This window comes from Primulina eburnea, unplaced genomic scaffold (genome assembly GCF_022965805.1).
Source record: "Primulina eburnea isolate SZY01 unplaced genomic scaffold, ASM2296580v1 ctg751_ERROPOS8832219+, whole genome shotgun sequence".
Taxonomy (NCBI): Eukaryota; Viridiplantae; Streptophyta; class Magnoliopsida; order Lamiales; family Gesneriaceae; genus Primulina; species Primulina eburnea.
The window spans coordinates 60,954-74,160 of NW_027331522.1; the positions used below are offsets into that span (position 1 = coordinate 60,954).

Consider the following 13,207-nt stretch of genomic DNA (forward strand, 5'->3'; position numbering starts at 1 on the left):
TCTTTCCTTTGTCCCAATGCTGCTCCTACAGCATAGTCGCTAGCATCACACATGAGCTCAAATGGCTCCTTCCAATCAGGTACTATCATGATGGGTGCTGAAATCAGTGCTGCCTTGATCTTGTTAAATGCCTGCAAGCAATTATCATCAAAAATAAATGTCGAATCTTTCTCTAACAAATTACATAAAGGTCTAGTAATTTTAGAGAAATCTTTAATATAACGACGATAAAACCCGGCATGTCCCAAGAAACTTCGGATTCCTTTCACATTCTTTGGCGGTGGAAGATTTTCAATTGCCACAACTTTGGCCCTGTCAACTTCTATTCCTTTAGCTGAAATTTTGTGGCCAAGCACAATACCTTCTGGAACCATGAAGTGACATTTTTCCCAATTCAGAACTAGATTCTTATCCTGACATCTCTGCAAAACAAGCATTAAATTTTGCAAACAATGATCAAAAGATGTACCAAATAAAGAAATGTCATCCATAAAAACCTCCATTATTTCCTCAACTATGTCAGAAAATATGGTCATCATACACCTCTGAAAAGTAGCAGGTGCATTGCATAGTCCAATGGCATTCTCCTGAAAGCAAATGTACCGTAAGGGCAAGTGAAGGTAGTCTTCTCCTGATCCTCCGGTGCTATGACAATCTGATTGTAACCTGAATAACCATCTAGAAAACAATAATAATGATAACCACCAACTCTATCAAGCATCTGGTCAATAAATGGAAGTGGGAAATGATCTTTCCTAGTAGCATCATTCAATTTCCTGTAGTCTATGCATACTCGCCAACCAGTCACTGGGCGAGTTGAAATCAATTCATTGTTCTCATTTTTCACTACAGTTATTCCTCCCTTCTTAGGCACTACTTGTACTGGTGAAACCCATGAGCTATCAGAAATAGCATAAATAACACCAGCATTTAACAATTTTAACACTTCAGCCCTTACAACCTCTTTCATTGCAGGATTAAGCCTTCTCTGATGATCAACATAAGGTGAATATGATTCCTGCATCAAAATTTTATGCATACAAACAGTAGGGCTAATTCCCCTTATATCAGCAATTGTCCATCCCAGAGCAGATTTAAATTCTCTCAACACCCTCAACAATTTTTCTTTTTCAGTACAAGTAAGAAAAGAAGAGATAATTACCGGATATGTTGAATTTTCACCTAAAAATGCATAACAGAGGTGACTTGGAAGTTCCTTCAATTCAGGGGATACTTTTGGTACCTCTATAATTGCATCTTCAAGTAGTTCTACATTATGCACATCAATCTTTTCTTTAGGCAATGTATCGAGAGCAAGTAACTCTTCTTGCACGTCCCAATCATCTTCATCCAATATAGACGCCGATTCCAACAAGCATCTTTCCAAAGAATCTTTCGTCAATCTACCTGCACCAACATGAGATACACATGAATCAATTACATCAATACTATTACAAGTACTTACCTCATTTGGTTCCTTGATTGTGTTGTAGATGTTGAACATGACTTCTTCTCCACCTACTCTCAATGTAAGCTCACCCTTGTGCACATCGATCAAAGCTTTTCCAGTGGCCAAAAATGGCCTTCCAAAGATAAGTGGGGTGTCCTGGTCTTCTTCCATATCTAGAATGACAAAATCAGCAGGAAATATAAATTTGTCTACCTTTACCAGAACATCCTCCACTATACCCCGTGGATATGTAAGTGATCTATCCGCCAGCTGCAAGGTAATAGTGCTAGGCTTCACCTCGCCAAGCTCTAAAGTCCTGTAAATGGAAAAAGGCATTAAATTAATACTGGCACCCAAATCACATAAAGCTTTATTTATTCTAGAACCACCAATAACACAAGGGATAGTAAAACTCCCTGGATCTTTGAGTTTCTGTGGTAGTTTCCTTTGAAGTATGGCGCTACACTCTTCTGTCAATTTCACTGTCTCAAACTCATGCAACTTTCTCTTCTTTGACATCACATCTTTTATGAACTTTGCATAGTTTGGCATTTGTTCTAACGCATCAGCAAATGGAATGTTGATGTGAATCTTCTTGAAGATCTCCAAAAATTTGGCAAATTGCTCATCCAATTTCTTTTTTTTAAACCTCTGTGGATATGGAAGTATTGGTTGAAATACCGGAGGTTTTTCAACTTCAACTTCAACCTTGGATTCCTCAGTTTCGACTTCTTCAACAGTCACCTCCTTTTCATCCTTATCATTGGAATTTTTACCATCAAGTTCTTTTCCACTCCTCAAAGTCACAGCTTTGCATTGCTCCTTTGGATTCACTTCTGTGTTACTGGGAAATTGCCCCTTGTTCTGATCTTTTAGAGCGTTGGCCAACTGTCCGATTTGCGTTTCCAAAGATTTCATTGTAGCACCCATGTTTCCCATGTGAGTCTCCATATTGTCAAGACGAGATTCAGTTCTCGCCATCATTTTTCCAGACTCAGCAACAAATGTACCTACCAAATCTTCAAATGAAGGCTTTCCCTCCCCCTTTGATGTATTGAACCCCGGTGGAGGATTCAACACATTCTTATTATTAGCATATGAAAAATTTTCATGATTTCTCAAACCAGGATGATACGTGTTAGAGGGGGGTTACCTCGATATCCTCCGTATCCACCAAAATTCCTATTGTTGATATAATGAGCCTCATCAGGAATATGTGGTTCTTCGGTGACAACAGATGCATTTTCAACCTCTGATGAACTAGCCTTGTTCATTGCTGCAATTTGAGTTGTTAAAGCTGAAACTTGAGCTGTGAGTGATGTAATAGGATCTATGGCATAAATTCCAGCTTGCTTCTTCACTCCTGATCTTTCAGTCGGCCACTGATAACTGTTAATGGTCATCTGTTCAAGCAAATCATATGCTTGATCGGGTGATTTGGCAAATATCGTGCCACCAGCTGCTGCATCAACAGTGCCTCTTGTCTGTCCATTCAAACCATTGTAAAATAATTCAATCTGTACCCAATCTTCAAAACCATGGTTTGGACATCTCCTCAACAATTCCTTATACCGTTCCCATGCTTCATATAGTTGCTCAAAATCAGTCTGCCTAAAAGTACTTATCTCGATTTTTAACTGTGCAGACTTTGCAGGTGGGAAATATTTTGCAAGAAACTTAGTTGCTAAATCCTGCCATGTAGTGATATTCCCCAAAGGAAGCGATTGGAGCCATCCTCTTGCTTGGTCCCTAAGAGAAAAAGGAAACAAACGCAATCGAATTATATCATCAGAAACACCATTTATTTTTACCGTGTCAGTAATTTCAAGGAATGTTCTGAGATGTAAATGAGGATCTGCAGTAGCTGCTCCTCCAAACTGATTCTGTTGAACCATGTTTATCAATGCAGGTTTGAGCTCAAAGTTGTTTGCATTAATCGTTCCTCGTGCTATACCAGAATAATGAGCATTCAATACCGGCCTAAAATGATCTCGGATGGGTATTGCAGGGGGTGGATTTTCATTGTCTCTGTTTTCAGCCATTGCTCGAATCTCTTCTCTTCTTGCCTTTCTTAATCTTCTTGTGGTTCTTTCAATTTCAGGATCAAAGATAAGCAAGTCAAGATTTTGCGATCTTCGCATGCACTGTCAAACAAAAACAATAAACAAATCAGTGTTTAATGTAGTATAATAAAAATAGCTCTAAATTAAAATCTAGACTATTGATAACAGTACTAATATAAATTCAAATTTTACACTCCCCGGCAACGGCGCCAAAAACTTGTTGCGTGTTTTCTTTAATGCTCGCAAGCGCACGGCGTCAAGTTATAGTAAAATGTAATTTAAGTACAAGTATCGATCCCACGAGGAATGTAATTTCTAAATTTATACTAATGCTTGTAATTAGAATAGTCTCGATTTTATTTAGAATAATCAAATAACAGATTTGTTCATACCAATAACTGAATTGAAAATAAATTTAATTTTAATACCAAACAGAGTTTAACAATGGAATAAAAGATCTAGAGGTCCGACTTCACTCAACTATCCACCATGTGCTATTGTGTGTAGCTATATTATAATTGTCCTTCTTATTCATTAACCAAGAATTCTATAATTATCTACTCCCTCTCTCGAGTGCTAAGTAGATACTAATTATCTAACAAAAGATTGCAACGTCTCCGTCGACAATCAATAATTAAATAATACAACAACAAGCACTAAATTCTTTTTATAGCTTCAATAGCAAAATATGTCCTCTCGAACTATATCAATACCATCGATGTATTTTTCCCTTTCTTGATTATAAATTTCCTTTTTCAAGTGATAATTTATAACATACAAATCATTCAAGATATGGCCAATAAAATGAAAGCATTAAGATTGGAAAAACACAAATAAACAATAAAGACAACTTATATAGCATAAATCATGAATCTCAACACATGGTTTCTAGTTTTGTTCCATCATACCTCTAGAATTAAGATTTAGTTCATAATAATGAAAATAAAACAACAACACATAAATATTAAACAAGACATATCAAAATAAAAGTAAAAATAAAGAAAGAAAGAACTTAGAACAAGAGTTTTGGAGTGTATGAAGTTTTTGTCCAAAGATGTGCAAGAACTTGTTGATGATGATCTTCTTGATCTTCAATCCTTTTCTTTGTAGCCTCCACCCTTTTCTAGCTTCTCTCCATACCCTAGATGATAATAAAGAGACCCTTTTATACTCTAGACAAGATACAACACGTAGCACACCATTTTCCCCTTCTTTTGTTCAAAGTCCACAAAGTTTCTTAATTTCCGGAATGGTGTTTGTGCATGACCGCGGGTGCAGCAGTATAAGGACCGTGGGTGCGGTGTCCTTTCGCATAAAAATCTCTTGCTGCAGAGTTGACAGCGCGGGTGCGGCGCTTGCATGACCGCGGGTGCGGTCATGCCTCGGCAGTTGGCGCGGGGGCGCTCATGTAAGCAGCGCGGGGGCGCTGTCTTCTCGGCAGGTAGTGCGGCCGCGGCGCTTGGTGTGGCGCGGGTGCAGTAGTGCTTCGTGTATCTTTATCACTTGCACCTTCTAATTCATCACTTTATCATTCCAAACTCTCGTTTCTAAGCTTCCAAACTACAATAACAAAAACAACAACATATCAAATAAAACCTGCTCAAGAATCACAAAATTCCAAGTTAAAAACAAGTAATAAAAGTACAATAAATTGCACTTATCAAAGGTAGATCCTAGAAAATTTAGAGCATTTTTCTTTGAGAATTGTGTGCTTTCATCAACAATTGAAGAAACAAAAATGGTGGAGAATGAGACTTCAAAATTTCGGCCATGGAGGTGTTCTAGGAGAGAAGGGGAGACTTTTCTTAGTTGTGGAAAAAGTAGTTGTGTTGTCCCAAAAGCATGTCATGTCTTGGACAAAGAAAAAGTTGTCTCCCAACTATCCACCTCCCCATGCACATTCTATTTGGGCTTGTAACAATCACAAGACCCATGGACTTTAGTTTAATTGTCTCAAACAAATTTGTGACCAATTAAACCTTACTTGATTTTACTCAAGCCCAGTAGTTTAATAATTATTTCTAATTGGGCTCTACAAGGCCCAATGTTGTTTAATTAATCCAACACTTGAATTAATTTAATTATTTGGACTCTACTAGGTCCACTAGTGTTTAATTAATTCAACACTTGAATTAATTTAATTTAGTCCATAATAATGTTTATGAAAATCACAATTTTCAAATACATTATTTGTACGGCCAACTTTTAATTTAGAAACATTTCCTCAAATTAAAAGTTACATTCTCCTTATAGAAGTCATACTTCTATTTTTCCTTACGCTTATAAACTCCTTTATAAGTCGTTCAACACATTGAACTATTTTTACTTCTCAACGGGATCTAAAAAGTAAGCACTTGTGTGACCCTCAATGGTTCATTGATACAACTAGCCGTGGGTTCACATCTCCATGTGATTCGGACTAAACATGTCCTTATACGAGCATACCCCAATTGCTTCATTCTTATTTTTCAACTCCTTGATAACAAGAACGTCAGAACTCAAGTCTGATAGTACCCAACCAATCATGTTGCATCGCTTACATGATTCCTTACGTATCAAATGATAGTGCCTGCAAGAACCATTCGATTATGGTTAGCGTACAGTACGGTCGCTTCAACTCATATATCCGGACCGATTCGACAACCATTGGTATATCGAGACTTGTCAATGAATCGATACTATGTGTCATGTCATATTTGCATCGATGGTGTAATCTATGAAACCCTTTTCATAATTACCACCATACTCTAATCAGAGATTTCATACTGCATATACATGTGATCACATAGGATATCCATACCCGAAAGTAAGCGGTGAATCCCCGACTACAATGCATCGACTTTTATATGTTTCGACAAAACACCCAACCTTGACACCTGATGACCCCGTGAGAGTCGGTAAAGAAGTCAAAGTGCAATGCTAGAATATAGAGTCTAAATGTTGTCCCGGGTCATAAGGACTAATGATCTACAACCATAAACTAGGACGTTTCCACTCGATAAGTGAGAACCACTTGGAAAGTCTTTTATGGAGGGTTGTTCAGTGCACTCTACCAGGAGCACCTATCTGCATACTCGGACATCACAATGTCCCCTACCAATGAAACATGGTACTCACATCGCAGATATTAGTCTCGAACTCGAGCGGCCTATATCCTTCTTAGCGGCAGCTGAATCGACTAGGAACTGTTTAGAATATACATTTTTCCAAATATTAGTTTCATGATACTCATCATATGAGCATCTCATATTCTTTATATTATTTGGATATTCAAGGGTTTTATCTATGCAACTAGCATGTGTACACAGATAAAGATGTGCCAAAATAATAATTTCAACTATTTTTAAAATAAAGATCTTTTATACATAGAGTTTCATTGTGAACACTCGGCCAACACTTGGCTCGACGGGCACCTACTCTAACATTCTCTCCTATCAAATAATGGTAGAAATATTGCTTATTTAATAATTACTTGGTGATTAAAAGGTGGGGTAATTATCTACCAAGAAAAGAATAAGGAAATTGATCAAAATGGTAAGTTGCCAAATACATATCAAATCTTTTATGAGGTGGCCGAATTTTGCTTGGTCATGGAGGGAAAATATTGCTTAAATATTTTATTTTAAATCCTTAAAGTTTATCTACCCATTAAGTATTTTAGTGAATTAAATAATTAATTAGTTTAGGATGGTAATTATCTTGCATGCATGGCTAATTTTTTAAAATAAATTACTAACATGTTAAGTTATAATTTCTTAAATAAAATAGGCCTAGATTAATTTATCTCAATTGGTCACATATTTTAATTTAGGCTTTTAATTAATTATTGGACATAAAGGAACTTATTTACTATTTATCTCTAATTAATTAATTAAATCCCTAAACATTCTTTTTCATTAAAATAAATTATTCTTTATCTTAAATAAATTTTACGAATATTTTCTTATTATTAAATTTTATCTCAGTACTCCAACTCCAGTTCGGACTCGCTTATTTAACTGAAAAGATAAAAAAACTAAACTACTGCCTAAAATAACTCAACAAATTTAAAAGAATGAATATAAATCTTCATGCATAAAAAAAGATCATTTTAATTTAAATAATAGTAATTATGCATGGTTTATACGTAGTCTGGTTTAACGGGTTCTACAACTCTCCCCCCTTAAAAGAAATTTCGTCCTCGAAATTAAAACTCACCGAATAACTCGGGATAACGACTCCTCATCTCTGGCTCAGACTCCCACATAGCTTCCTCCTCTAAATGATTAAGCCATTTGACGATCACTAGCTTTACCAGTTTGTTTCGAAGCTTCTTTTCCTGTCTGTCTAAGATCTGAACTGGTCTTTCTTCATAAGACAGGTTCAGAGTGAGCTGCAACGGTTCAAAGTTCAGGACATGCGAAGGATTCGCCATATACTTCCTCAGCATAGAGACGTGGAACTCATTGTGTACTCCGGCCAGATTCGGCAGAAGAGCAACACGATAAGATAACGTCCCAACCCTGTCGAGGATCTCAAATGGTCCGATGAATCTCGGACTAAGCTTTCCTTTCTGCATGTTATTTTATTTACTCTGAGTTTTAAGGAAATTATTCATGTTGCTTAAAGCAAGTACTTTTGCAAGCTCGTTACATTCCAAATATTTTGTCAAACATTTTATTTGTATTTGCATTTTGAAATATGATTTTAAGAAAATTTTTATTTTTCCGCAAACTTTAAGTATGTTTAAAAGTAAGGTATGTTACACACCCTCACAGGTGCCCGAATTGATCCATCAGTATATCTTTCAATCATTAATCATTTTGGGTGAAGTTTGATCCTTGAAAGTGACTAACCTTTTATCCTCAGGTCGACTGATCAGTCTTAGCTCACTCTTGTGCACAGGGATGGGCACTAGGCACTGACATAAAATGGAAATACTGTAAGGTCCAAAATTAAGACGACGTAATTCAACTGCATGCAAATATAGGAATTATGAAAAATGAAAAATTAAGTGATTTTAATTGCTTAAATGATTGTGTGACATGCATGATTATATGTTAAATATGATTTTATCGTCATTGTGCGTAAAACTGTATTTCTAAGGATTATTCGAGTTGTGATCAAGGAACGGAGACCGATGGCTGAAAAACGTAAAATGTTTTTATTAAATAATTGTTTTTAATTATTTAAAAGATGGTTGATGGTTTTTCATATTTTTGAAAATAAGGGGTTTTGAGATGATTTTATACGTCGGGATGTAAATTTTATTTGTGTCGGTTTTCAACAAAAATACGAACTTTTTAACAACCCGGCTACTAAATTCACAAACTTATTTAAACAAAATAATTTTTATTATTTATTTAAATATTAATGGGCCTAATTTGTATGCTTATTAGGCCTAAGCCTTGTTGGTTGATTTTTATTGTTTTTAAAGTGATAAAACCTACCCTAAACCATCATACTTCACGCCACACTCTCACAATCAGATTCAAACTCTCCCCAACACCACACGATACACACACATCTTTTTGAAGAGAAAAATTGAAAGCTTTCAAAGGGAACACAAGTCTAGGCCCTGCTCGTCGTCGTTCTTCATCATCAACGTAAATTCGTGCGTAAATTACGCAAAGACACGCCATCCATCTCTTTTCTCATATATCACATTGTATTATCATTTTAAATATCGTGTATATGAAAAGCATGAAGCTTTTGTGATTATTTTCGAAATATTTTCGGGCTGGGCTAGATGGGGTCCTTAGGGTCCTAGGCAAGTGCACATGGGTCTGGTTCAAGGATTGGGGCGATGGCTAGGGTCCTAGGCGTGAAACAAGAGTCCTATGTCACAAGAGAGTCTCGGCCGAGAGAGTTGAGGGCTGCATGGCTTCGGCGTCGAGCCAGGGGCTGGATCATGGAGTCAAGTCGGTTTATTAGGGTCCATAGAAGGGTTAGGAAAGGGCTGGATCGGGATGGCTCGAGCTTGGCTCGATGGAATTATTAGATGGCTCAAGGGTGATCAAGTAGGTTCCAACTAGGATTTATTCTTGCTAAATAAATTTGAAACATGGCTCACGGGGGGTCGAGTCATCGTTCACGAGGGTCAAATAATTATTAAAAGTCTAAGTTTAAATTTGGGAATTTTATTTTACAAGTTTGGGATTTTTCGGGATTAAAGCGCCTTAAAAACGAATAATTAATGATTAATTAAAAAGTCAATTATTTAAGCTAAATAAAATTATGGGAAAATTAATTTATTTTTGCGACATGTTAGAGTCAATGAAATCAAGAAAAAGGCAAAACAGAGACATTTTACGTCTAGGGGTAAAACGGTCATTTTACACCTGAGAATTAGTAAACGTAATGGCAGTGCTCTGAATGATTTTTGTTAGAATATTATGATTATTTCAAATGTTTATGAATTTCTACATGTTAAATTATGATTTTAAATTATTCATGGAATTTTTACGATAAAATTAAAAGTTATGTTGCATGCTTGTTTTTAAAAGAAAAGGATATTAAATGCATGATTTTTATAAACTGATGAAAATGTAAAAGTTGAAGGAAGTGAAGTAATTGTGACTATGAGGATAAGAATGGGGATACCGTGAGGGAAAAAGGCCCCAGAGGGAGCCCATGTATGGGAGAAGGCTTTGGAGGGAACCCGATGATCGTATTCCATTCGATGAGGATATGCCAAGGCTAAGTTGACGAGAGATTGTCGTTGATATCCCCGCCGCCCAGTACTGTGGTTACATGTAGATGGATTCATCGACTTTTTGAAGATGAGGAAAGTCACAATTAACGATCTGAATGCAATAAAGAGGAAAATTTTTATGATCATGATAAAAGGATACATATTATGAATGAGGTAAAGGAAAAAGTGTGAGGTTCATGCATGCATGTCATGAAAATGTTATTTTTACCTAAAAGTATCTTTCACTGTTGCATGTGATTTTATAAGATTATGGTGTGTTGAGTCTTTAGACTCACTGGGTGTGAAGGATGCAGGTGAGTTTGATGGGGGTCTTGGTGTTTGACCTGACTGGACTGAAGGTGCACGTAGTGTTCGAAAAACCAACCTACGAAAACCACATGCATGCAAATTATTTTAATTGCTTAATTGTTTTAATTAATTGATTTTAAATGCTAGCATGATATTTATTATATGATTAAATGTATGAATGCATGATTAAATGATAATATGACATGATTGCATGAAATTAATGATTTTACCCGAATATTTGATAATAGGCAGCAGAAAGGAGACCGGCAACGACCAAGACAAGAATGTGTATTTTTATTTAAATAATGGCAAGACTTCTTAATATAATTTAAAAATGCTTTAATTTTCATAAAAATGTTGGAGTTTGAATTATTTTACGAGTCGATCTCGATTTTTCTCAGGAAGCCGGTTTTGAGAAAACGAGGAGTTTTAAAAGACCAAAAATATTATTTTATGAAAACTTATTTTATAAAATTTTATTATTTAATTAAATAAGTGTTATTGGGCCCAAAACCAAAGCTCTTGTTGCCTCGTTTCTTATGCATGGGGCTTAGGGGCTCGATCAGGTCTTGAGGAAGGTTTGGTTGGGACGTGGCTAGGTCCTAGTAAGAGTCCTAGCATGGCTAAGACTCGTGGTTCAGGCTGGGGAAGAGTCCATAAAAACTAGGACTCTCCCCAAGCCTTCACGCGACCAATTGCTGTACAGGCGGTTGTGGCTCAGTTGGGGCAAGCCAGGGTGGTCAGTCAGGGTTTGGGTGATGGGCAAGGGCTAGGCTAGGGTCTGGAGCGGCTAGGTTGGGAGGTGGCTCGCGCAAACGAGAGAAGCGATAGTGAACTCTTCACGCACAGGTTTCTGGTGTTGGCCGATAGTTTTCAAGGGGTGGCTCGATCTGGGGGCAAGCTAGGTGGTCCAATAGGGTCGTAGGGTGATGGGTAGGGGTTGGACTAGGGGCTGGTGCGGCTGGGTTGAAGCTGGCTTGAGGGAAAAGTCGGAACCGTGAGTGCGCCAAGGTGACGCGAGGCTGCTGTCTTGTTCAGATAGGTTTCTGCTCGTGTCCAGGGCTTGGGCTGGTATGGGTAGAGTCTAAGCGTGGTCTAGGCTAGGTGAGGGTTAGTACTGGTTGATGGTTCAGGGGCTGTAAGGTTCCTATTAAGGTAAGGCATCCTAGTGAACCTAGGAGATTTCACACGCAAACACGCAGGCACTTGGGTTCAGGGTGCAGGGGCTTTGTCGCGGGCTAGAGGCTGGTTCATGGGCTTGGGGCTTGTCAGTAGGGTGCCTAAATGGGTTGGCTTGGGTTTGGCTCAAGGTGGCTCGGGCGTGGCTCGAGTATTTTTTAGATGGTTCGGTGTGTTTCTCGAAGGGTCAAAAACGAGATTTATATAACTAAAATTGAATACATGGGTCCACGGGGGGTGGCTTGTTACTTGGAAGGGTAGAATAAATATTAAAATGTTTTGTTTAAAATTTGGGGTCAAAATAATGTGTTTTGAAATTATCCGGGATTTAATCGTCGTTAATTAAAAATTAATTGAAAAGCATAGTTTTATGCTTTATAAAATTATGAAAAAATTATCTTTAAGCTTAAATAATTATTTAAGGTAAGCAAATGTTATTAAAAGTCAGAAAAAGAAAAATTCGAGAATTTTTACGTCCAGGGTCAAAACGATAATTTTACACTAAGAAAAATACGAAAACTCTTGGCAGCGTCCCGAAGGATCATAACGCATGTTAAATGATATTATATTACTTAAAATGATGATTTTGATGATAATATGTATTTTTATGATTTATGGTAAAGCTGTGCAATTTATACTGTTTAAAATGTTATTTTTGGAAATATGTCTTATTTTATGTTTTTTTAAAGAAAAGGAAAAATATTTTGAGGGATGTGAATTGACTGTGACAAAAGATATGATATATGATATTCGATTTTGTGGGGATGACGTGAGAGCCAAGGCCCCGGAGGGAGCCCATATACGGGCCAAGGCCCTAGAGGGACCCCTTTTACAGGCCAAAGCACCAGAGGACCTCGTGCATGGGAAAAGACATCAGAGGGACCTCGACGATCGTATTTCCACAGTGGAGCCTAGTGCACACCCCCATGGACCATGTGGAGTTAAGACTGCAGTCGACCGAAGGATAAAAGCTAGTCACTTTTAAGGATCAAACTTCACCCAAAAAGATATATTATTGAAAGCTTATGATTAAAATCATTTTATAATATATGATTCATGATGATGATGAAAACTATTTTTAAAATGATTTATTTATGCTTAAAGCTTATTATAAATAATTTTTAATGGATTTATTTATGCTTAAAATTTATTTTAAAATGATTTTACGATTTATGATTTAATTATGCTTAAATGATTTTAATTGGTTTATTTATGTTCAAAAGATTATTTTAAATAAAAATATGATTTTTAAATCCATGTGATTGTATATGTATTATTTGTTATCCATGTTTAGAACGTGCTGAGTCTTAGACTCACTAGGTTTGTACGATGCATGATTTGATGATTTATGGGAGGCGCTGACGATTGAGTGGATCGAGTGCAGCATTACACACCCGATGGCCTTTATGTTTCCGCACTAGCTTGATAGATTAAATGATTTAAAGATTATGTTAATGATTTTTATTAGAGATATTTAATATGATTTATTTTATTGTTAATTGATCTTCTAAAGGTCAATTTAAGAAGTTTTGG

The 13,207-nt window shown here is 36.7% G+C and overlaps 1 non-coding gene across 1 annotated transcript; it reads left to right on the forward strand.

Annotated features, from left to right (window-relative positions):
- The first annotated feature begins 2,983 nt into the window (after positions 1-2,983).
- Positions 2,984-3,091, forward strand: LOC140822307 (small nucleolar RNA R71). Its single transcript, XR_012115942.1, has one exon. It is a non-coding gene; the product is annotated as a small nucleolar RNA R71 (small nucleolar RNA).
- The last annotated feature ends 10,116 nt before the right edge of the window (positions 3,092-13,207 follow it).